General features: G+C 44.9%; 1 long non-coding RNA gene across 1 annotated transcript in view; it reads right to left on the bottom strand.

Moving 5' to 3' along the window:
- Positions 1 to 25697, bottom strand: part of LOC141095370 (uncharacterized) — a 41200-nt gene extending 15503 nt beyond the window's left edge. Inside the window, exons 1-3 of the long non-coding RNA XR_012233366.1 lie at positions 25678 to 25697; positions 24166 to 24439; positions 23448 to 23692 (exon numbers count right to left, since the gene is read on the bottom strand). This is a non-coding gene — a long non-coding RNA (uncharacterized lncRNA). The remainder of the gene's footprint in view (positions 1 to 23447; positions 23693 to 24165; positions 24440 to 25677) is intronic.
- Between the last annotated feature and the right edge of the window lie 434 nt (positions 25698 to 26131).

Raw genomic sequence — 26131 nt, 5'->3', positions numbered from 1 at the left:
TTCCCCTGAGTCTTCTGGGGAGACCTCTTCCAGGGGTTCGGGACCCACACGCGCCCTGGGAGAAGAATCATGTACACTATTACCCTGGGGTATCAACTGATTCTCCCACAATTGCCAGAAGTGGGGAAAATCCCGGCCCAGGATAACATCGTGCAATAACGCCGGGACGAGTCCCACTTTATGTTGCACAGACCCATAGGAAGTAGTAATGCATATGACCTTGGTGAGGTACGAACAGGTGTCTCCATGCACACACGTTACAGAAAATTTGTCTGATGGTCCAGTCGGGGCTGACACCAGACTGGCCTTCACCAGAGTCACCACACTTCCCGAGTCTAACAATGCCACCACATTTTTGCCATCAACAGTTAAATCACACAAGTGTTTTTCCACATCCTTTTGACCGGCATTCACACTCACTACCCGTGCAACCATAGACATGCGGTTTTTAGAGTCTGTGACATCGCACTGCATGGGTTCAGTAGTGACCGGACAGTTCGCAGCAATATGTCCCATCTCTTGGCAGCGGAAACACCTAACGGGCCCCTTGCTTAGACCATAGTTCGTTACTCTCGGCCTCGCAGCGCGGGCAGTCCCGTTTTCCTCCCCACTGTCTTAGGGATTTTTCCTTCTCCCCTACTCCCTGGAACAGTCTTACCGGTTCCACGTGGAGACGATGAAGAACGAGGTGGGGTAGCATCGTCTCGGAGTCCTTCCGCCATGGAGTAACGTTCAACCAGATCCACCAGTTGATCTGCCGTCGTAGGATTTCCATGGCTTACCCACTTCCTCAGGGCTGGCGGTAGAGCTCTCAGGTACTTGTCCATGACGACTCTCTGGATTATCTCTGGCGCTGTCAGCACCTCGAGTTGAAGCCACTTTTTCGTCATGTGGATCAGGTCGAACATCTGTGACCGCGGTGGTTTATCCGGCTGATAAGTCCATTGATGCACTCTCTGTGCACGGACAGCGGTCGTCACTCCCAGCCGGGCCAAGATCTCGGCTTTCAGTTTGTTAAAGTCCTGCGCGGCTTCAGGCTCTAAGTCATAATAAGCCTTTTGGGCCTTACCGGAAAGAAACAGGGCAATCAGGCCGGCCCATCGTGCCTTCGGCCATTTTTCTCGCACCGCCGTCCGTTCAAACGTGGTCAGGTATGCATCGACGTCATCTTCAGTCGTCATTTTCTGCCAGTACCGACTCACGTGAATCACTCTCGACTCGGCTTCCAGGTTAAGCTCAGGTAAGCTTGCCAAGCGCTGCGCCACCTGCTGGAGAAGCGAACGATCGGTAACTGTCATGTCCACCAACTCCTTCAGCTGGGCCATCATCACCCGATTAGCTTCTTGCTGGATGGCGGTGGACTGTACCAGCGCTTTCACCACGTCCTCCATGCTCATGCTTGCAACATGATGCCCGCGTTCTCCACCACAATGTGATAAAACACTCTGGGATCGGCTTTGCTGGGGTCAAAGGTCACGTGCGTTCAGCATGAAACTCAGGCTCAGAGCTGGGATTCGGGTGTAACTGACCCTGGGTCAGGTTTATTAAAGGTGAAAGCAATGCAAAAAGGAAATAAAACATAAAACAAATCCTTGCCTGTCCGGCACTAACTAAACAATGGGCAACCTAACTACCAACTGGCGGGCTTCTCCCGTCCAGCCAAACCACAGTTGCAGTGGGCACTGCTTTCACTCACGTGTGTCTCTCACACAGACAGTCTCTCTGTGTTCCCAGGCTGAGACACTCACACAACCACCTGGCATCCTTTTATATCCACCTCCCATTATTCATTAGTAAGCAGGTGCGATACTGACCAGACTAGGCCACATAGGAAAGGAATCTGGGCGAGATATACCTGCCCTCATCCACTATTCCCACATGATTGTCACAGTGGGCAATCTCAATTTTCTGAAACTGAAGCCACATACCATGATCAGCCTGTTTTCAGTCACCAGAGGGGTGGTAACTTGTGTTAATAAAAGGCAAAAGCCAAATTTTGGACCTTCTCAGTTCATTCAAGTCATAGTTCTGCTGTGGGTACTCTCCATGTTTAGTGCATCCCTTCACTAAGCTCTGAGCCATTTCTGTGACCAGATTTAGTAAGGTATTTCATTAACCCTTTACTTTTATGTATTTGTATATATCCTATAGTTTTCTTCCCATTTTGTATCATCTTGTATATTTTTTATGAATCCTACTTATCTTTCTGGATTAAGTATAACAATTAATAGTTCTGTTTCTTTTGTTCTGCAAACTGCACCTCTGAAAGTTATACATTACCTGTAACAGATGTCTAATTGGCCTCTAAAATGATTGGTGGTGGCAGCTAATAATCCTTCTTGGGTTATTGTGGATTTGTCAATGACCGGACTGAGGTATATACCTATTCCATGTGTTGGAATTGGAGGTGTATGAACCATATGCTCACTGTTAGTTCTAGAATTACCGGTCTAGTAGTGGAAGCAGCTGTGGCCTCCTCTGTCAGCCGTCGGTAAATTATGTAATTGCCCTGACGAAAAAGGGTAGCAGAGAGCCGTTCATGACAAAAAAGTTAACAGTAGATGGATCTACGCGACCCTCCAGCTGTGATCTTTGTAAAATCTTGCTGCTGCCACCAATTTGTCAAAGCATCCATGATCTAGTTTGAGAAATCATCTCTGTCACTGAAAATTTTCCTGGTTCTTCAGAGGATTCTGTGTAGAGTTTTAAGAATCAGACTCAGTGTTTTCAATTTTTTTTTTACCAGGGACAATACTGTATGCGTAGCAGTTACAGTTGTTTTGAATTAGGGAGGCCTGGTACAAACAGCAGATCAAGGATGTTCTTACTACCATCCATCTGTACGATCCGTTCTGCAGACAAATTTGTGGATGGCTGCTTGAAACTTTCTTCTTCTTTATCCTCCACGGCCACAGGAGGCACCTCTTCAGGAACTTCAGGGGTTTCTTCTCTCTGTATGGGGTCTTCAGAGAGGCATGGCAGCATACTCCTGTGGACCACTCTGGTGGGCGCCTCCTCTTCCCCTTCTGGATAAACCTCATACACAGGTCCTTCCATACTGACCCGGCGCTTCACTCTGTACGGCCTACTGATTTTCCAGCTTGTCACGAGGACGTTTCTCCCTCACTAACACCCGATCACCAACCTGAAGATCTGTCCCCGTAGAGAAAGCTTCTTAGGGTGCTCCTGTACCTGGAGCCGTGTCTGAACGAACCGATGTATGGTTTGTAGACGGTGAGGATGTTCTCAGACCCAGGTAGACACCCCCGTCTGTGGGTACTCCTCTCCTGGATCCAGCTCCATCTCTGTGACTTCCTTTCCTGTTCGGCCGAACAATAAGAAGTAGGATGTGTAACCCGTGGTTTGATGGATTCGACTGTTGTAGATCCACACAAGCTCAGAGACATATTCTGGCCACCTAACTTTTCCATCATCTTCTATGGTCCTCAGCATTTGAATCAGAGTATGGTTAAATCGCTCACAGGCCCCGTTTCCCTGAGGCTGGTACGGTGTGGTGTGTGAGCTGTCAAACTGATACAGTAAATCCGCTGTAACTCATCCATCACTCTTCCCAAGAAACAATCTCCTTGGTCTGAATGAATCTGCTATGGGCATCCATACACCTGAATGAAGTGTTTACAGATAGCATATGCAGCGGATTCAGCCGTCTGATCTCGGGTGGGCATCACCACTGCAAATTTCGTGAAATGATCTACCATCACAAAGCAGTGGTCATATCCTTGGCGAGCTGGCCCGATGGTTAAATAGTTGCCGGACAATAGCTCCAGGGGCGCTGAAGTTACTATCGTTTGAGTAGGAGCTCTTTGTTCCGGGGCCTTAACCAACTCACAGGCCCGACAGAGTCTACAAGCTTCCTCGACTGCTGCTCTTAACAATGGGTGGTAAATGAACCGCTGAACCCACTGGAAAGTTTTTTCAAGACCGAAGTGAGACCCTTTTTCGTGAGCTTCAGTGGCCAGAACAGACAGTACCGTCTATGGAATCATCACCTGCCAGGAAGCCCCAAGTTCCCTCTGAAGTTGAACCTTCCAAAATAAAAGCCTGTTTCTCATCTGGAGGCGCTCCCACTGATGGAGCATCTCCAATGCTTCTGGAGTCAGAGCACTCTCCGGTTCCGGGCTAGGCAGCTTCTTCAACATCAACCAGTGTCGGAACAGAGCAAGCTCACGACCTTCCTGCTGCAATCGAACCCACTCATCCCGAGATCTTTCCAATACTCCTTTATGATGGGGTTCTGTATTTGGTCCAGTGTGGCTGCCACCGTTCCAACGGTCCATCGAAATTGGGGCACCTCCTCTTCCTCCAGCAACTCATCTCTTCTCAGTGGTGCATGTCTTGCTCTGGACAAGGCGTCAGCATGCGTATTCTCTGCTCGTCTTATGTAGGCAAATTTGTACCGGAAATTCGCAATTCGGGCAACCCAACGTTGCTCCAAGGCCCCTAGATTGGCATTCTCCAGATGCGCTTACGGGTTATTATCGGTGCACCCTAGCACCTCCATGCCGAACAGGTATTCTGCGAATCTCTCAGTCATAACCCACACCAACGCCAGCAACTCCAGCTAGAAGGAGCTATAGTTGTTGGGTTGCGTTCAGAATCGTAAAGGAACCGGCTAGCATAAGCGATCACCCTTTCTCTTCCGTCCTGCACCTGCGACAACACAGCCCCAAGTCCATGCAAGATTCCATCGGAGTGGATAATGATCGGTATAGAGAAGTCCGCATAAGCCAGTACCGGAGCTTCGGTCAGTGCCTTTTTTTAACTCGCAAAACGCCTTTTCCTGCCTCTCCTCCCAATGGATGGATCGACTCTTGGCATTTGTGGGTACCCCCTTCCGGAGTTCAAGTAACGGTTGCACCACGTGAGCAAAATTCTTCATGAAACGACGGTAGTATCCCGTCAATCCCAGGAATGCCTGTACATCTTTTACGCTCTCTGGGGTCGGCGAGTCCCTGATCACCGCAATCTTCTCCTGTGATGGCTTCACTCCCTCGGCGGAAAACTACATGACCAAGGTACTTGATCTTAATCTAGAACAAATGACATATTTGGGGTTTCACTTTTAGCCCATACTTCTGTAAACGGCTCAACACTTACTCCAGTCTCCGTAGATGGTCTTCAAATGAGGCTGCGTACACGATGATGTCATCCAGATAGATGAGTGTGGCCTCAAAGTTCAGATCACCAAGACACCTCTCCATCAGCCGTTGAAACGTCCCGGGGGCATTAGCCAGGCCGAACAGCATTCTGTTGAACACAAAGAGGCCCATGGGAAGTATGATGGCCATCTTCGGCCGATCCTTTTCCGACATGGGCACTTGCCGCTGGCGAGATCCAGCATTGAGAAGAATTTGGCCTTCCCCAACACGGACAGAGACTCCTCGATCCGGGGCAGAGGGTATGAATCTCGTACAGTACATCTGTTTAGCTTACAGTAGTCCACACAGTACCTCAGGAACTCGACTTTCTTCCACACCATCACAAAGGGGGCCGCCTACGGACTCTGGCTCTCCTTAATGACACCCGCCTGCAGCATCTGACCAAGCATTTCTCTCATTTCCTTATATAACTGGGGGGAATCTGCCTGTAGCGCTCTCATATCGGTGCTGAATCTCCCCCAGTAACGCTTCTACTTGATGTACTTGGGTGGGCGTGAGTTTGGACAGTTCAGCGTGCATCTGTTTTAAGACGCGCCGACCCTCTTGGACGTATTGAGGTTTGGCCGTCGGAGAGATGGTGACTCTCACCAACCACAGGTCTTCCGGATTCACCGCCAACTGAATGTCCTGGGCCGGTATGACTTCTTCGGGCATTCCCACTACCCACGCGACTTCACCTCTGTGTGGGACGACAATTTCCAGGTCTGTCAAATTCACGCAGCGTACAAGCACCATCCCCCCTCGTACCACGGCCAGCGTTTGGGCCACCAAGAGTCCTAAAGGCAGTTGTTCCACTATCGAATGTTCCAATTGAACTTCCATCCACTCCAGCGGGACGTGCTCGGACGGACAGGGTTAGCACAGTCTGCTCTGGTGGTAGGGTGAGTTGAGTTGATGCAGGCACAAGGAATTTTTTCTAGCATTTCCCTTTGACTGGAGACTTCCTGCACGTGGGCTGTGCAAATTAACTGTTGAAACACCCGCCGCTGGGGGGGGTTGTGGACTCCACTGATTTAGAGACAAGTGCGATGGCTTATCACTGAGCAGCTTTCTGAACTCTTTCAGGATATTCATCCCCAACGTGACAATATGACTGTGGCCAGCCTCTCCCAGTCAGCACGATACCCATCCGTCCAAGATCCTTCCCACACAGGGAGTCCTGCATCCATACTACCCTTGCAACTGGAATGGGCAGGTGATTTTCCACCATCATCTTTATCACCGGGCCCCACTCAGGCCTGAGAGTCTCTGGGAAGTGCCGACAGAAGTACGCTTCTGGCATTGTGGTCACTTGAGACCCGGTATCCACTAGGCAACGCACAGCCTGGCCATCAAACTCAGCCCACATCAGCGGGCATGTGGACAGCAGATTCATGGGGCTTTCACTACTCCTTCCTTTCCATTCTGGCTCCGGGCGACATCCCCCAGGCTCGGAGCCCTCTAGTTTAATGGGCGGTGTGGTCGGGGCCCGGCCCGCCGCCGAAATTCTCTAGCCATATGTCCTAACTTTCCACAGTTGTAAACCATTCCAAGAGAGAGCTGCTAAGGCACCGTCATTCCATGTAGTAAGGACCGCCCACTTTCGGAATTTTTGACAGTATAACTCTGCAGAATCCTGACCCTGGTTCAATGCCAATAGGGTTTTCTCAGCTTGATCAGTAGCATTAGTTTCATCATACAACAACCCCAAGGCTTGAAAAAATGCGTCCACATTAGTCAGAATAGGATTTCCAGGTGTCAGAGAAAAAGCCCAATCCTGGGGATTGCCGCGCAGCAAGGAGATGACAATTTTAACCTGCTGTACAGAGCTCCCCGATGAGTTAGGCTTCAAGGCAAGAAATAGTTTACAATTATTCTTAAAATTCAAAAATTTAGACCGATCCCCAGAAAACACATCAGGAGTAGGGATTTTTGGTTCAACAGCAGGTGATTGAGCGAGATAGGCGGAAATTCCCCACACTTCAGCAGTGAGCTGCTCAACACGATAAGGCAATTGCTTAATCTTCATTAAAGAAAAAAAAAATCCTCCTATGGCCCCAGAGAAAAAGAGGAAAAAATATATATATAAAAAAATTCTGAAACTTTTTTTTTTTTTTTTACAATTCTCTCCTGCTTTTGAGTACTCTAGAATCTGCGGTTTAGGCTGGTGATTCTGTTATGATTGGGTCACCGAGGAGGAAAGCAAGACCAAGCTAAGCCACAGAAAACCAGAGAGGTTGGTAACTAAACGGATTGCAGACCCCTGATCCTATCCACACAACTAGCAGTAGCCGTGGAGCGTACCTAATATGATTCTAGATGCCTCGACACAGCCGGAGAACTAAATAAGCCTAAAGCAAGAAAGGGGAAATCTAAACTGCCCCAGAGCAGACCCCAAAGGAATATATAGCCCCCAAACATATATTGTCGGTGAGACAAGATGAAAACACAAACGCAGGTAGGAAAATAGGCTGAGCAAACGATGGGGCCCAAACTACTGTAACTAGACAGGACAGGAAAAGAAAGACACTGTCTGCAATCACGCAAAAAACCCTGCAAAAAATGCCCAACATGTCTGATAGAAAAAACACTGAAGTCACTAGACTTCGCCCACTATATCAGAACTCTGGTATTTTCTGAAAACAGAGCAAAGAGAGGACAATCTAATAAGGGACAAAAAGAAACTGGCACAAACAGTAACATAAGGATGGAAATTCAGCACAGCCCCAGCAGGGGCTGGCTGACCACACAAAGCTGAAATAGACAAAACCAAATCAAATGTGAACAATAGCAAAAGAACACTTAGTTTCCAGCTCAGTCCCTGCATGCTCAAGCTAAGACCTCAGGAGGCAGGAAAAAATCACCAGCAGGGATAGAGGTAGTCGGCTGTCTTAAATCCAATCAGAAACTCCAGATGTCCAATCGTCCTCTTCATTATCAGGTGGCAGACCTCTGCTAATTAGATCAGGTCCATTACCTCCTGTAACCACCAGAGGGAGCCCGGAAAGAGAACTCGCAACTAGAGTTGAGCGATACCGTCCGATACTTCAAAGTATCGTATCGGATGGTATCGGCCGATCTTTAAAAAAAGTATCGGTATCGCCGATTCCGATACCGGAAGTCCCATTCAAGTCTATGGGACTTCCGGTATCGGAATAAGAAAAACCCTTTCCTGCCCTTGTACAGCCTCTCTGGGGTCTGTACGGGCCTTTCGGGGGGCTGTGCCGGCCTGCCAGGGGGTCTGTGCAGGCTCCGGTGGTCTGTGCCGGCCTGCCGGTGGTCTGTGCAGGCTCCGGGGGGCTGTGCCGGCCTGCCGGGGGGCTGTGCCGGCCTGCCGGGGGGCTGTGCAGGCTCCGGGGGGCTGTGCCGGCCTGCCGGGGGGCTGTGCCGGCCTGCCGGGGGGCTGTGCCGGCCTGCCGGTGGTCTGTGCAGGCTCCGGGGGTCTGTGCAGGCATCGTCCGATGGGACTACAAGTCCCATCGGGCGATGCCTGCTACCATGACAGTGATTGACACATTAGCCAATGATGGGACAGTAGTAGTCCCATCATCCGGCTAATGTGTTAAATGTAAAAAAAAAAAAAAAAAAAAATTACATGCTACATACATACAACATGCATACTACATACATGCTACATTCATACTACATACTACATACATGCTACATACATACTACATATATACTACATGCATGCTACATACATACTGCATGCTACATACATACCACATACATACTACATGCTACATACATACCACATACATGCTACATATATACTACATGCATGCTACATACATACTACATATATACTACATGCATGCTACATACATACTGCATGCTACATACATACCACATACATACTACATACATACTACATGCTACATACATACCACATACATGCTACATATATACTACATGCATGCTACATACATACTACATATATACTACATGCATGCTACATACATACTACATATATACTACATGCATGCTACATACATACTGCATGCTACATACATACCACATACATACTACATACATACTACATGCTACATACATACCACATACATGCTACATATATACTACATGCATGCTACATACATACTACATATATACTACATGCATGCTACATACATACTGCATGCTACATGCATGCTACATACATACTACATACATACTACATGCTACATACATACCACATATATACTACATACATACAATACATTCATACAATACATACATAGACATACAGTACATATAACATAGAGTAACATACTTACCAATACTTGTCACATTGTTCCCCGAAGCCATTGTCGTCTACGGAATAAATATTAACATAACAAACCACAAAAATACTCACCCACGATCCGAAGCAGTCCACGAGTGTGTCCCACGACGATCTTGGGTAGAGAACTGCAGCATCAGCTGTTGCTGCCGTTCTCTACGGGCTGCAGGAATCCAATGACGGAAGGTAGGTATCCTTCCGCACTGTATTCCTCCGCCACTTAAAAAAAAAAAGTCCCTAGTCTCACTTTATGCCATTGCAGTATGTATGTAGCATGCATGTAGTATATATGTAGTATGTATGTAGCATGTAGCATGTATGTAGTATGTATGTGGTATGTATGTAGCATGTAGTATGTATGTAGCATGCATGTAGTATATATGTAGTATGTATGTAGTATGTATGTAGTATGTATGTAGCATGCAGTATGTATGTAGTATGTATGTAGTATATATGTAGTATGTATGTAGCATGCATGTAGTATGTATGTAGTATGTATGTAGTATATATGTAGTATGTATGTAGCATGTAGTATGTATGTAGCATGCATGTAGTATGTATGTAGTATTTTTTTTTTTTTTTTTTTTTTAACATTTAACACATTAGCCGGATGATGGGACTACTACTGTCCCATCATTGGCTAATGTGTCAATCACTGTCATGGTAGCAGGCATCGCCAGATGGGACTTGTAGTCCCATCGGACGATGCTTGCACAGACCCCCGGACATCAGCACAGCCCCCCGGCAGGCCGGCACAGCCCCCCGGCAGGCCGGTACAGACCCCCACAGGGTGCACAGACCACCGGCAGGCCGGCACAGCCCCCCGGCAGGCCGGTACAGACCCCGGGCAGTCCACACAGCCCCCCGGCAGGCCGGCAGAGACCCCCGGAAGGCCCGAAATGACGGCGCATCATGATGCGCACACACCGCGCATCATGATGACGTCAGGCCGTCAATCAACTGAACTTCCGATTCCGATGCCGACTTCCGATATTGAAAAAATATCGGAAGTCGGTATCGGAATTCCGATACAGCAAGTATCGGCCGATACCCGATACTTGCGGTATCGGAATGCTCAACACTACTCGCAACCCCTCTGTCAATATAACCAGCTCCACTACCTTCACTAGTAACCAGAGATAGGCCAGAAAGTGAATTCACAACAGGTCCCCATGTTTTGCCTCGAAGATCTGGAGTACAAATGTATCACGGTCTTGGGGGGAACGCAGCATCACGGAGTCTCGAGCCTCTCCTTCCAAAGCCATAATGGCCACCTCGGCCTTGAGTTTGGGGGTCATCTGGTGCATTCTCATCATACCCTTCGTATGTTCAGTCCACAACATAGTATTTGACCCCGTAAACTTTGACAAGTTACTCAGCATGGCCCCCAGAGAGATGCTGGTTCTGGGCCCAGCCGCCTGTTCTGCCGCCTCCGTGCTACCAGACTGCATCTTGCTGACTACACCAAAATGTAAAGAGGAGAGGTCCGTCGATAATAATAATAATAAATTTTATTTCTATAGCGCCGACATATTCCGCAGCCCTTTACATTTCAGAGGGGACTTGTACAGACGATAGACATTACAGCATAACAATAATCACATAGATCATAACAGATACCAAGAGGAATGAGGGCCCTGCTCACAAACTTACAATCTATGAGGAAAAAGGTAGACACGAAAGGTGGATGGTAACAATTGCCCTGATTGTTTGGACCAGTGCAGTGAATAGCCAAGGACAGAGAAGGGGTTAACAAGGGTTTACTGAACAGGCAATTAACAAGTAATACTCCACGCAGGGAGGCAAGACCAGTAAAGAAGCAGCAGAAATCACATACAAACACAATGCTCAGGAATAAGATATATAGAAAGACGGTAACTTATCACTTGCAGTTCTTGCAGGGGAAAGGCTGGAAAATCTCCCGATCGGCATCGCAAATCATGGACAAAGTCTCTGGCTCTGCTACGGAGATACGAGTAGCACTGTCTCCCAACGGTGCTGATGGATTCGGTCCTGCTTGACTTGAGTGCGCCGGAATGTGGAAACAGTCCTTTAGGTGGATTCCTAATGGCGCCGGATATGAGACATTGGCACGCTTACAGTCAGGGGCAACTGGCGGTCTTTCAGAGTAGTCTCTAGGCAGTTTATCCTCTATCACAATCACAACAGAGGTATCCAAAAGTACGAGTCCAGATGGTAAATTAATAGCGTCAAAGGAAGTCTTTAGGTCAGCACGCTGAGGATTGGGTTGTCAGCGTGAGCAGCAGAGAGGGAGTCAACCGCCTCCTTTTGTATTCCCGCCAAGTCTGACCCATTCCCGTGCTCAGGTCTCCTCATATACCATGCGCCCCCTGTTGACCAACAGAAAGGTCTCTCCCTCCTAAAAGAAACCTCCCCCACCAACAGTGGTGACAGTCACGATAGTTCCGGCCTTAAAGGGCACCGAATACCGCTGACTCTGTCTTGGCTCATCTTCTTACAACTCCACTGGCAAAACCAGGCAGCAAATGATTATGGATCTGCTGCAAGTTGACGCAGAGCAAGCCTGTCATCCAAACAGTTGTCACTGATGTGTGTCAATGTGCAGCATGCATTTTGTCCGTGCTGCGCAAGAAAAGCTGACATGTCTGTGGGATTTTCACATGACGCATGTTCTGTGTGAAAAACCTGACATGTGCGCACCACCATTGAATACAATGGGTGTTCGTATATCCGTATTTGCGGTCCTTAAAAACGGACTGCATACAAATATAAAAAACAGACGTGTGAAGAAGGCCTGAAAACAGCCAGTTTAGCTAATTAGGTCTTCTTCATACTTTTGGCTTGCAAAGGGTTACTTATGAACCATTTTGGCTTATTTTGCTGTTGTGACTCTAAACGTCTTGTCATAATCTCTGGAGAAGCTACAGCTATATGCGGTATCAGGTGAAGAGAGGGGAGCTGATGAAATACTTAATGAGGGTGTTTGTCACCTCAGCAAGGACTCCAACCAGAAATGCAGGGGGATGAGCAGAAGTCAGATGTGACAAGTACAGCGCAATACATTACCTGCAATGTCTGTGATTTCTCGTTAGCTCCTATAACAAATCCGGCTTTGATACATATTTGATAGGTTTGTACCATTGACACGTGCAATCCGTCATTCTTCCGTAAAGACACTTTTTCTGTTATCGTCACAGACACTTACAGCTACAAATTTCAGCTGTTGACAATCCACTGCTGTCATGAAGATACATGCAGAAATGTTTCAAAGATTTGCAGAATAAAAACAAATGGCCTTGCTCATCTACACTTCACATCCAATACTCTTTTGGTCAAGGCAAGACTTCCACAGAAATGCTACACTTTTTTGATTAACAAGTTTTTTTTAATAATAATAATAAATTAATAATAAATTTTATTTCTATAGCGCCGACATATTCCGCAGCACTTTACATTTCAGAGGGGACTTGTACAGACAATATACATTACAGCATAACAATAATCACATAGATCATAACAAATACCAAGAGGAATGAGGGCCCTGCTCGCAAGCTTACAGTCTATGAGGAAAGAGGTAGACACGAAAGGTGGGTGGTAACAGTTGCCCTGATTGTATGGACCAGCCATAATCTTAAGTGTGTAACAGTACAAACACAGAGGGCTAATGGATGCATAAAGCATGTGGGAACATGATGCGGGGAACCTGGTTATGGTAAAACTTTTGTCTGTGCCACACAGGGATAGATTACGTTAATGTGTTGAGGCGATAGGCCAGTCTGAATAAATGTGTTTTCAGGGCACGCTTAAAATTGTGGAGATTGGGGACTAATCGTATTGACCTGGGAAGTGCATTCCAAAGAATTGGTGCAGCACGTGTAAAGTCTGGGAGATGGGAATGGGGGAGGTTCTGACTATTGAGGATGCTAACCTCAGGTCATCAGCAGAACGGAGGGCGCGGGTAGGGTGGTATACTGAAACAAGGGAGGAGATGTAGGGTGGTGCTGAGCCATGGAGGGCTTTGTGGGTGAGGGTAATAAGTTTATACTGAATTCTGGAGTGGATGGGTAGCCAGTGTAATGACTGCCACAAGGTAGAGGCATCGGTGTAACGATTGGTGAGGAATATGATCCTAGCTGCAGCATTCAAGACAGATTGGAGAGGGGAGAGTTTGGTAAGAGGGAGACCGATTAGAAGAGAGTTACAATAGTCGAGACGAGAATGAATAAGAGAAACAGTAAGAGTTTTTGCAGAGTCAAAAGTAAGAAAAGGTCGAATTCTAAAAATGTTTTTCAGGTGCAGATGACAAGAGCGAGCCAGTGATCGAATGTGGGGGGCAAAGGAAAGCTCGGAATCAAGTATGACCCCAAGACAGCGGGCCTGTTGCTGCGAAGTAATAGTGGAACCACACACAGAAATGGCAATGTCGAGTATAGGTACATTAGTAGAGGGAGGAAACACCAGGAGTTCAGTCTTTGACAGGTTCAGTTTCAGATATAGTGAGAACTTTTAGGTAAAGTTTGCTCCAGTCAAGGCTCAACAAGTCACAGTGAATATGCGAATATTGAAGTGCCAATTCATCATGCATTTTATGCCAAAAAACTGGTGTTAAAAAGTTGCCCATTTTTTGCACAATACATCAACTCCATCAACTTTGTGGGCAGAACTTAGCAAAACTCAGTATCCTGGAAATAAATTAAAAGATTATTCTGAAAATATTACGTTATCCTGTATTCATATGATATAGGATAACTTAATAATGCTGGGGGTCCAACCCTTGGAACCTCTGGCTATTCTGGCATCATGGATCTAGAACTCAGGAATTGCCTCCACAGAGCCCCATCTGCGTATTAATTGTCTATGGAATTGGAATTGGTAAGGTATTTGCTCAGTTTTCTCCAGCCGTCCCACCCATAGATAATGAATGAAGCATAGGTTGAGCTACGTTCAAAATAGGGCTCTGCAAAGCCTGAACGCCAGGTTTCAGAGCCTCCGTCTTGGAATATCTGGGGGATCCAGGATTTGGATCTTTCCCAGAGGTGTATATAGAAATCATGAAGCCCCATTGCAGATGACCTGCTAAAAAGGAAGAAAAAAATGTTTATAAAATGGAAAGAGGGAGGCATATCTAAAGAAGAATATAATGCTGTCTGCAGAACCTGCAGGGCACAAATCAGATTATCTAAAGCTGAAAATGAATTGAGACTTGCAAGAGATGTCAAAAGCAATAATAAAGGATTTTGGGGATATGTCAAAAGTAAAAGAAAAGTCAAAGATGCTATAGGATTTTTACAGGATGAAAATGATGAAATGGTAAGACAGGATGTTGAGAAGGCTGAACTTTTAAATTCCTATTTTGCATCTGTTTTCTCTCAGAAAGGAAATGTAACATCAACTGTTCTTCACTGTCCTATTAAGGGAATAGAAGAATCCAGGATATCTATAAATATCTATAAACAGAAAGATAGTGAGGAAACACTTAGCTAACCTAAATGAATTCAAGTCTCCAGGTCCAGATGAATTACACCCCAGAGTACTGAAGGAGACAGCAGAAGAAATTTTTGAACCCCTCTCCATAATCGTTGAAAATTCTTGGAGAACAGGAGAAGTGCCAGAAGACTGGAGAAGAGCAAATGTTGTTCCTATCTTCAAAAAGGGGAAGAAGGTGGACCCAGGCAACTATAGGCCGGTGAGTCTGACTTCTATACCAGGAAAGATCTTTGAACAAATTATTAAACAACATGTATGTCAATACCTGGATAAGAATGAAGTGATTAAACAGAGTCAGCATGGGTTTGTAACTAATAAGTCATGTCAGACTAACTTAATTTCCTTCTATGACGGTATCACTGATTGGGTGGATCAAGGAAATGCTGTAGATATAGTATATCTTGACTTCAGCAAAGCATTTGACAAAGTCTCTCATACAATCCTTATTGAAAAAATGACTAAGTATGGAATGGACAAGGCAACTGTTAAGTGGATTCATAACTGGCTTAGTGATCGGACCCAAAGAGTGGTCGTAAATGGCTGCACATCCAGTTGGAAGAAAGTCTCAAGTGGGGTACCACAGGGCTCTGTCCTGGGCCCTGTATTGTTCAACATCTTTATCAACGATTTAGATGAAGGAATTGAGGGTAAACTGATTAAATTTGCTGATGACACAAAGCTAGGAGGGATAGCTAATACTAGAGAAGAGAGAGAGAGAGAATTGAAAAAGATTTAAATAAACTGGAGACGTGGGCAGCAACTAACAGAATGGTTTTTAACAGGGAGAAATGCAAAGTTCTACATCTGGGCAATAAAAATGAAAAAAGCATATACAGAATGGGAGGAATAGGGCTAAGTGACAGCACATGTGAAAAAGACTTGGGTATACTAATAGATCACAGACTGAATATGAGTCAACAGTGTGATGCAGCAGCAAAAAAGGCAAATGCAATTCTAGGATGTATTAACAGAAGCATACAGTCTAGATCACGTGAAGTCATTATTTCCCTCTACTCCTCTTTGGTCAGACCTCATCTGGAATATTGTGTCCAGTTTTGGGCACCACATTTTAAAAAAGACATCAACAAACTGGAGCAAGTTCAGAAAAGAGCGACCAGAATGGTGACCGGTCTGCAAACCCTGTCTTATGAGGAAAGGTTGCAGGATTTGGGAATGTTTAGCTTGCAAAAGAGAAGACTGAGAGGAGACTTAATAGCTGTCTACAAATATCTAAAGGGCTGTCACATTGTAGAAGGATCAACTTTATTCTCATTTGCACAAGGAAAGACTAGAAGCAATGGGATGAAACTGAATGGGAGGAGACACAGATTAGATTTTAGAAAAAACTTTTTGACAGTTAGAGTGATCAATGAGTGGAACAAGCTGCCACGAGAAGTGGTGAGTTCTCCTTCAATGGAAGTCTTCAAACAGAGGCTGGACAGACATCTGACTGGAATGATTTAGTGAATCCTGCTTTGAGCAGGGGGTTGGACCAGATGGCCCAGGAGGTCCCTTCCAACTCCACGATTCTATGATTCTAGGCAGGCAAATGTCACCTAATTGGGGAACCCACACCCAAAGGAAAAATATATATTTGGCAGGGTCACCGAAGAGTATATCTCACAACTTTACAGCCCTCACATAGTTTTTCTGCTCCTATTGAAGCCCATTAGTGTGTTCCCCCCGCACTAAAATACCTCTTTCATAGCCTCCATAAAGTATGATGCCAACAAACATGCCCCTCAAACACAGTATCATAGCCCCACAGTGAATTCCTCCATAGTACCTTCCACATGCACAATATGATGACTACAGTCCCCCTTCCCCTGTGAAATATTATATCCCACAGAAATCCCAACACAGTATGATGCCCCCACAGTGACCGCAACACCATATAAAGGTCCCCACTGACGGACAGAGACAGAAAAGGCCCCTGTGCAAGAACAATATATTGGCCTTTTGCAGCTCAAGAGCTCCTAAAAATGCAAATTAACATCTGCTTTGGAGGTATAAATGGGTCCCCTTAACTCTTGGGCCCCTGTGCAGCCACACAGGTTGTACCAATAATATGTCTGCCCAAGTGGTCCCACACAGTACCTTACACACAGAACGATGGCCCCAAAACAGTCCTCACTAATAGTATGAGCCCCCCAGAGTCCTTGACCCAATAATACAGCCGCTCACACAGCCTTCCATACAGTATTATGACCTTCCATCTCTCCATACAGTATGCTGGACCCCACACAACCCTCGCCACTGTGTACTAGGCCTCCAAACAGTATAATTGGCCTCCCATATAGCCTTCCAAAAAGTAAAATTGGCCCCCAACATAGCCATATGAACAATATAATTAGCCCTCACATAGCCACCTTACATAGTCCTCGCAATAATATAATGACCCATATAGCCCTCAAAATTGTATAAGCTCCCACACATATCCCACAAACAATATAATTGGCCTTCACTTAACCCTGCAAGTGGTATAATGGCCCTCACAATAGTATAATGGTCCCTCCTATAGCCCTAAATAATATGATGGCCCACACTTAGCCCTCAAAACAGTATAATGGCCCCCACATAGCCCCACACAGTATAATGGCCCCCACATAGCCCTCCAAACAGTAAAATGGCCCCTCATATAGCCCTCAAAATAGTATGACAACCCCTACATGGTCCTTTAAACAGTATAATGGCCCCCCAAAAGCCCTCCAAACATTAAAATAGCCCTCAAAATGGTATAACGGCCCCACACATAGCCCTCCAAGCAGTATAATGCCCCCCACATAGCCCTTCAAGCACTATAATGGCCCCTCACAGAGATCCAAATAATATAATGGCCCCCATATAGTTCAGTATAATTGCCCCAACATAGTCATCTAAACAGTATAATTGGCCCCACTATGTACTCATTGATTTAAAAAAACAAATAAATATTCATCTCTTCCCTAGTCCTCAGTCTCTGCAGCATGTGGTCTTAAGCTCTGCATAGCGGGCGCGATAATGTCACTACATCATGCTGAGATGTCAAATGTACAGGTAGAATAATGGAAGAGGGAGCTGACTGTTCCCTCTTCCATCAAGCTGCACTCTTCGTAACCTGGAAGTGACTTTGACAAGGTGTGACATATGCTCTATGTGTGAACCGGAAGTCTCTTTTACATTCAAAGCCTTTGAAGCTATTTTCTTACACTGTAAAAGAGACTTCCAGCTCACACATAGAGCATAGGGTGATCCAGATATTCTCATTTGCGGCAACGTCACTTAGAAGTGCAGAAGACTGGTGCTGGACACTGGAGAGAGCTGAAATAGTTAAGTAGTTAAATATATTAACACACTACATCAAATGCACATACACACATTTAATCAATGGAAATTTTAGTGGGAGCACTTCTTTAAAAACTACCAGACAGACCTCGAAGGGAGACTAGACAGACAGGCAGGTCCCCGGTGGCTTCTTCCCATCTGCTTCCCTGTAGTGACAGGTCTCTCCCTGTAGTTGTATAGTGAGAGACCTATCAGTGACTGGTAGTGGGAGGGGAGAAACTGCTGGGGACTCACCTGTCTGACTAGTCATGAAATAAATAAATAATGATAAAAAAGTGGGATCCCCCAATTTTTTGATAGCCAGCCAAGGTAAAACAGACTCATGGGGCTCATATTATCAGGTTGGAAAGGTCCATATTTATTTTGCCCTTCCCAGTTGAAAAATATAAGCCCCCAGCTGTGCCAGAATTAGCTTATCACAGGCACTGGGTAGTGATGACAACTCTCATCAGAGCCGCTGGCTCTAGCCTGAGTCAACGGCTCTGATGAGAGTTGTCACTACCCAGTGTCTACGAATAGGTCATTTTACTGCTATTCACAGATGCCACAGACATTGGGGAATGTGGATTACGGCAGAAGAGCTTTGTGAGAACATTTTTGTTAAAATGTTGAAAGGAGTATAGTGCGATGGAGTCTTTATTCAAATAAAGTACCGTATTTTTTCCTGTGTATGTGTTTTTTTAGATGCCTCTCCATTACTAACACGTGGGCTTGATGCCAGCTGACATTAAACAACTGACATCAACCCCCAAAAATATCCTAATTGTCACCACACCAGGGTCATCGTAAAGCGCCAGAATTGGCTCATCTAATGGATGTGCCAATTTAAGGGCGGCTGTGGGTTCGTATTTTTATGCTGGGAAGGGACCAATATCCATGGACCTTTCCAGCCTGATGATATCAGCCCCCAGCTGTCTGCTTTACCTTGTTTGGTTATCAAAAATAAGGGGTACCCCACGCTAATTTTTTAATTATTTATTTAATATATTTATAAAATGTTAAAAACATCCTTTAGTGCCAGATGAAAGGCACTAAATGGTGTAACTTTATAATACATTAATATTAATACATTAATCTAAGGTCTCCCTTCTAAAACAACTCTTTCTGAACTGCTTCCAGAGTACAGTGTGCTGAGTATCACGCCACCTGGTCTTCTATAAGACCCCAAGACGTGATGTGGCCATCCAATCATAGTAATGGCAGTAGACAACATGGCTACGACATTACCCTGTATGGAAGCCAATCCCCACATGTTTATTGGCTGTATAACAACGGCAAAACATGACTGGGAATTTGAGCATGGCGATCAAGTAATGAGTGTGCCTGTGCACCCCAATGCTCGATCGAGTATTGAGCAATGCACTTTGCGAAATCGTGTAAGAATGGCAAAATGCAACTTTCAAGGAAAAGATTTGGCTTATTATTTCATTAGATATTTAGAAAACCACATATCAGGAGAGTTGGTTGGTCTTCTCACTCTGTCATAGTTTTTAAGTATAGCTTACCTTTTTATAATACTATCTCTATTTTTCAAGCCCCATTGCAAGTTCAATGCTTTATGGAGATTTCAGGTTTGGGGAGAGCTCGGTCCACCACCAAGTTACCGCAGGACAGCTCTGTGCACGTGTCTGCATACATCCTGCTTAGAGAATTCTGACTGAATATAAGCAGTAAAGCTCTGGCTTTCTACTTCTGCAATGCCTGGAGCTGTCCTCCTATGTTCTCTGTCAGAGTAGAGTTGAATGTAGAAGCAGCGATCATGCATTCTCCAACTTTTCATTATTAAAAAAATATATATCAGAAGGCTCTCTAAGTTACATTGTCCCACTAGGGAACATGTTTTTGGAAATGAATTTTCCATTTGGAGAAATTATCAATATTTTGCAAATTTGGCTCACAAATACCCTCATCATGGCACCCTTATCACTCCATATCTTGCCCTAGTAATGAGCTAAATTTGTGTCAGTGTTGCCACCACTTAGGTGATTCATTAGCATTGTAAGTTAGTGCCAGAAACTACCAGCAGAGATTTGTAGGCTTCTGGGATGCAGTACTCCAGAGTGGTGAAAAATGTAAATTACTTACAGACATGACACCTATAAGCGCTGCTGAGAACTGAAATGTACAGACAAAAAGTGGTGAGTCCCTCAAGGAGATTGTCGCCTTGTTAAAAGAAGTCTTACATGGGAATCTTCATACCCCCGTGGTTTCTCTTTCTGACATGTACTCAGACGTCCCTTCAGGTCGGGATTTGTGGAAAGCACACACAGGCCTATTGGGGCTGAGTAATAGGAGCGTTATAAACTCATTTAACACATTATTACTGTATTTTTAATTAAAAAAAAGTCTGAGCAAAAAAGGACTAACCCAAACTACCTAGATGGGGTTTAAATAACTGTGCATTACTCATTAAAAAAAAATCTAATATGACTGGGCTGAAGTATGTCCTACAAGACGTGGACAATGACGAGAATGAAACCTTTGGCAAGAAAAGAAGAGAGCCCATATTAGTACTTTTCTTCCATAGAAAAGAACAGTCAGTGCTTGATGATCCTTCAGTTCCTTTCTTGCATAGCAAAGAGTACTTTAGGTCCTTGAATTGCCAGTTGTCCATAGACTTGAGGTAGGAGCCGACATACCATCATAGCTTCCAACCATCCCGGATGTCAGTAGGGCTGTCCCGGATTTGAGGGGGTAGTATCCTGGCAGGTCAGTGCAGTGTCCCGACTTCCACTCACTCTCATGTCTTCATCACATATTAGCTCATCCTCCTCTGAGGACGGGGCCCACATCTCTGCTCTGCACATAATTAATTAAACAATTCTGTTCTTCTCTTGTGATCTGCTCTCCTCAGGAATTGAACCCACAATGTGTATCACTGCAGACAGCAGCTAAAGCTATGACCCACAGTCTGCAATAACATGTATGGAAGGATTTTTTATACTTGAAGCTGCATTGCAGGCTCTGAACCCACAGGCAGATTATACTGGTACATAGAGATACTTCTGTACATAGCAGTGCAGAGTAAGTTGTGATAGGAGTCATTCTCTTACATCTATAGTGGTACGTACATACGGACAAGGAACCCGAAGCCATTTTAGGGCAAAGTTTGACCACTAAGTCCCAACCAATAATTTGAAAACTTGCTGCAACTATTCTGCTGTTCTGTTCTGCAGTTTAAGATTCCCTGCCCACCAAGGGTGAGAGAGTTTTTTGCCTTCATGTGCTAACTGTGTTTTTCACAGTTGGCACTCGTACATATACAGTAGTGAATGGGGCCATTCACATGTCTGTGATTTTTCGCAGATCGAGCTTTTCGAGCAAAATTGTGGAGACATCTCAAATTTTGATCGGCATGGCGAGTCTGTAAGTCCATGAAAAAATCAGACAGCACTGAAATGCCACCCAACTGCCGTTCCATTTTTACAGACTGTTAGACAGGAGAAGGTGGAGAAACATTTTTGTTCCATATACGGCAAAAACTGATGAAACTCGGACCAAACACAGACCAAATTCTGATAAAACTCAACTGAAACTCCAATCGTAAACATTGATGAAACTTGGTCAGTTTTTCCAATACTTAAAAAACTGTGTGTGAATGAGGCCTAACAGGGACTTGTAAACCTGGTGACTGTCACAAGAGATCTCTTATGTAGCAGATGACAAAAAGTCTGTAAATAGGATAGGTGCACTGAAACAGTGGCAGTACAGGGTGAAACCCTAACAGAAGCCTGAGAAAGCGTAATGAAAAGTCATAAAGATGCCAATATAAATCAGCAGAGTTTTGTATGTCCCTAACATCCTAAAGCTGATATCCAGCAAGAGGTAGTTAGGAGATAAACCAGGGCAATAAAGGTGCAACAGAGGGACAAATGCAGTCTGACAGAGACAAAGCCTGTATAATGATAGGAAAAGAACAGTGGCGTAAATTGAAATTTGTGGTTCCTAATGCAAAAGCTCCAAGGGGGCACCAGTTTTTTCAAATCTTCCATAGTAATTGTTTTTTTCATTTTGGCCATTAGGTCCTTTTGGGCACTCTAGGTTCCAAGGCCGGGTGTGATTACAACCCCTGCACCTATTGTGGATACCCTACGTCCCTGTACAAATCCTCTGTGGAAGTGACCCACCGACCCATAGGACAGACACTACTACTCGTAGATTGCCAGGCAGTGAATATTATTGGGGAGGGACTGATATTTTTGTGGCAACTAATATTGTCCCTATGCCATTACATAACTGCTACGCTTTGTACCTATTGAAACTGAAAAACCTCCCTGGAAGATTCAATCAGTAAAGTATTTTTTTTTTAGCAGTGAACTCTGATTATGACACCAATCATTGAAGCATCAATACAAACACCATGGATATCATCATTCACTAATGCAGCCTTCACACATCTGTAACTAATAAGCACTATACCTCTTAAGCGACTGAAACCGTAAAGCGGCATTTATTGCAAATCCACAAAATATGCCATACATGATTAATAAATGCAGATCGTAGAAGTGAGACCAGGATCTATCATGATAATGGGGCACTGTTTTGTGCACCTGCGAATTGAAAGGTGGCCATGGAGGTGTAGCTCCACAGCTTTATTTAAATCACAGGATTAAACAATGACAGTAGGAGTCAGGTGAAGTGCTAGTACATTGGGATTCACGAGTACTGTGATACCCCAGCTGTCTGACATACAGCACCAGGACAGATAGTCATAAAGGGGCGGCACGCACTGGGGGCCATTCAAGCAGAGCCAGTAAACTTTCAGGGCACCAATGCACCTATTATCCTCACTCCTGTGCTTAACCACCGTGCCCGCCCCTGATTGACGTTACCATTACAACATCCTTGTGGCTGGCCACCGAAGCCGAGCCTGTTCACCACCATGAGGTTTTACTTCCTCTATTAGTTAAAATGAGTCCACCTTAACTTGTCTGCAACTTCCACCTGACTCTTAAACCGCCACCAAAGAGGCCAATTGACAGCTTAAATGGGCTCGACCGCCATCACCCATGCCAAATAAAGCCATCACCCAGTCCTCCATGCTATGGAAAGACTGTGCATACAAGTAACAAAATTCCAGCGATAAACATCCTGTAATGGGGAATGTGGAAAGTAATTTTATGAAAAAAACACAACTTAATATTCATTATTTTTCTTTATCCATAGCATCATACATTCAAAGTTCTTGAGTACTAGTGAATAATTATAATAATCACCACTTGGGAATAAAACAACCAGACTGCGGTTTGCGCTTTGAATCAGCTTGCAAGTTACAGTAGGAGTATTGGTGTGGACAACCCAAGCACATAGTAGCACGGTGCTTCAAGCAGCTGAAAGGCAGAGACGGCACCTGACGATCCATGAGAAGCACACCTGCAGCAACGTTTCAGGCACCTGCCCCTTATTCAAGCTTGCAATACTCCTCTCAATTCCATCTGTAAGATGGCACACACCACGTGACCTAGAACCAATAACAACAGGTAATAAAATATATATAACAACATTGAGTATAGGTGATTTACACATATTTTTAAATCTTTATCAATTGTTATTAAATATTACAATAATATTTCCTTTAGGATTACATCAAATAAATGCAGGTCTTACCAATTACTCACTAAAAACGCATACAAAATTCATTTTACAAAAAAAATTAAAGCTACATTTTTTGTTCATCCCTTTGGATGAAATTGTATCAAGAGTACTGGGATCATTTCTTTTTTGTCTGATTTACATCAGCCATAGATATCTCTTCTGAAATCATCCATTTTAATTCAGAAACCATGTTTGCACTCCCAGAAAAGCAAAGCTACCGTAGTTTCATCACATTTTTTATTATCCATCAACTTTTGTTTTTCTCCACCACAATCCTTATTTTATTTTTTTATTTTTTCACTAAACAACCTACCATATTTTTCTGACTATAAGACTTACTTTTTTTCCCAAAAAATTTGGGAGGAAAATGGGGGTGCATCTTATAGTCCAAATGTAGCTTACGGGGGAAGCAGTGGTGGTGGAGTGGGGTAATAGGAGGCAGTGTCGTCACTCTAGGAAGCTGGTGGCGGCTGGACTCAATGCCTTCGGCGCCATTTTCCTGAAGCCAACCGTTGGGAGATCAGTGTGTGCAGCAGGGACTCCGCGCCTGCCTCCTTACTCGCCTGTCCTAGGCTCCTGCAACTTCGTCTTATTCACAAGAATGAAGAAAACCCTAAAGGGAAAGCATTTTCAGGACATAGTAAAGATTAAGAAAAATAATTGGAGGCAGTTAACAGCATGAGTTCAGAAGAATATAAAAAATGATTTGAACAGTGGAAAAAACTTTGGGACAAGTGCAGATCATCTAATACACAATACAGACAATATTTTGAAGGGGATTAATGTTTTCAAGATGTTATCTTACATAAAAATGTATAAATAAGTAAATCTTGTTTTTTGGGATACCCCCTCATATAGCATCAACAATAGTAACTAATAACTCTGCCATTCCTTCATCAATTATTTTTCGGGCTCTTGATGACATTTATACTCACCCACTCCCCATGGCCGGTTTTAGGCAAAGTGGGGCCCCAAACGCTAACATATTGCACATCACACAGAAGCATTTCAATTGTATTTACATGCACTGAGTTCAGGACGCTGACTACTAAAATGTATTTAAAACTATGACGTGTGATAGACAATATTGAATTCGTTCAACACTTATTTCCCGGCCTCTTTCCACTGTCTGAGAAAGAATGATGGGGACAGAACAATCACTAATGGATCAATCTGTCCCCATAGAGTATTATGTTATCAGCAGCACATCTACAGTTTACACCCCATAGTCCTCCATATAATATAATGTGCCCCATAGTCCTCCATATAGTATAATACACTCCTCAGTACTCCATAGAGTATTGTTAGGGCTGGCGGAACGCACCAAATAATAAAATGATATTAAGGTGCGTTCACAGCCCGGGGTCCACCGTGCAGAGGTGGTAAACTGCTGCTTAGTAATGGCGGATGTATATAGCGGTATACAAAAGGTCACACGTGGGTTAACATCACCCGGTGTGAACAAGAGCGGACTCTGTTACCTCACAGAGCCGCGGAACTTAAATGCCGGAGTCTGTTAGAACTCACAGAGCTCGGCAAGGGGGCGCACAGAATGTGGTCACAAAACTCTGCCCCAAGGATGTGGGGTCAGAGTCCCTCTAGATCTTCTGAGCATGTGGCGTCACACCTGCGGACACCACTATAGACGTTGACTATGGTGGAGTGTCGAGCACGTGCACCATGGCGTGTAGAGCCACCGGTGGACACTTATTCCAGTCTCTGGCTCTGCTTCTACCTACACCTAGACCTGGGCGCTTGACAGGCTTGGCTGCACAACACGTGCGTACCAAGAGTAGGGGTTTCTTAATGAGTCATTCACCAGAGACATTCATACATGCATACAACACTCACTCCACATGGTCTAATCTTTGTCTATATTAGCGCATGGCCGAGCGGCCATGCGAACCTTTTATAGCAGCATCCTTCCGGAACCTTCCTGACCTTCCTGATGGTCCAATCCGATCTGGAGAAGGACCTGAGCATGTGACCTCCGATCTCCAATGAGAGATCGTCCCACGGGCATGCTCAGTGGACTGAAAGGAGGACTTAGTCCCTGGAGTAGCTCGCTGCTGACCAGCATGCGTTGCCATAGCTGGACCAGAGGTAGCAGCAGCAACCAAACCCACAGAGCTGGTCTGAGCAGAGCGCCAGGATCGACGAGTCTGCTGAGCAGCCTCCTCTACGGCCGGAGAGGAATGGGAGACTGCCGAATGCAAGGCTTGGGATTCCTGCTGTGCAGCGACAGGAACCCGATGCCTAACAAGTATAATAAACTCACCATAGTCCTCCATATATTAAAATACAC

The sequence above is a fragment of the Dendrobates tinctorius genome, unplaced genomic scaffold (genome assembly GCF_039654945.1).
Source record: "Dendrobates tinctorius isolate UK_male_01 unplaced genomic scaffold, ASM3965494v1 ptg000069l, whole genome shotgun sequence".
In the NCBI taxonomy this organism is placed as follows: Eukaryota; Metazoa; Chordata; class Amphibia; order Anura; family Dendrobatidae; genus Dendrobates; species Dendrobates tinctorius.
This window is presented reverse-complemented; position numbering and strand designations above follow the sequence as displayed.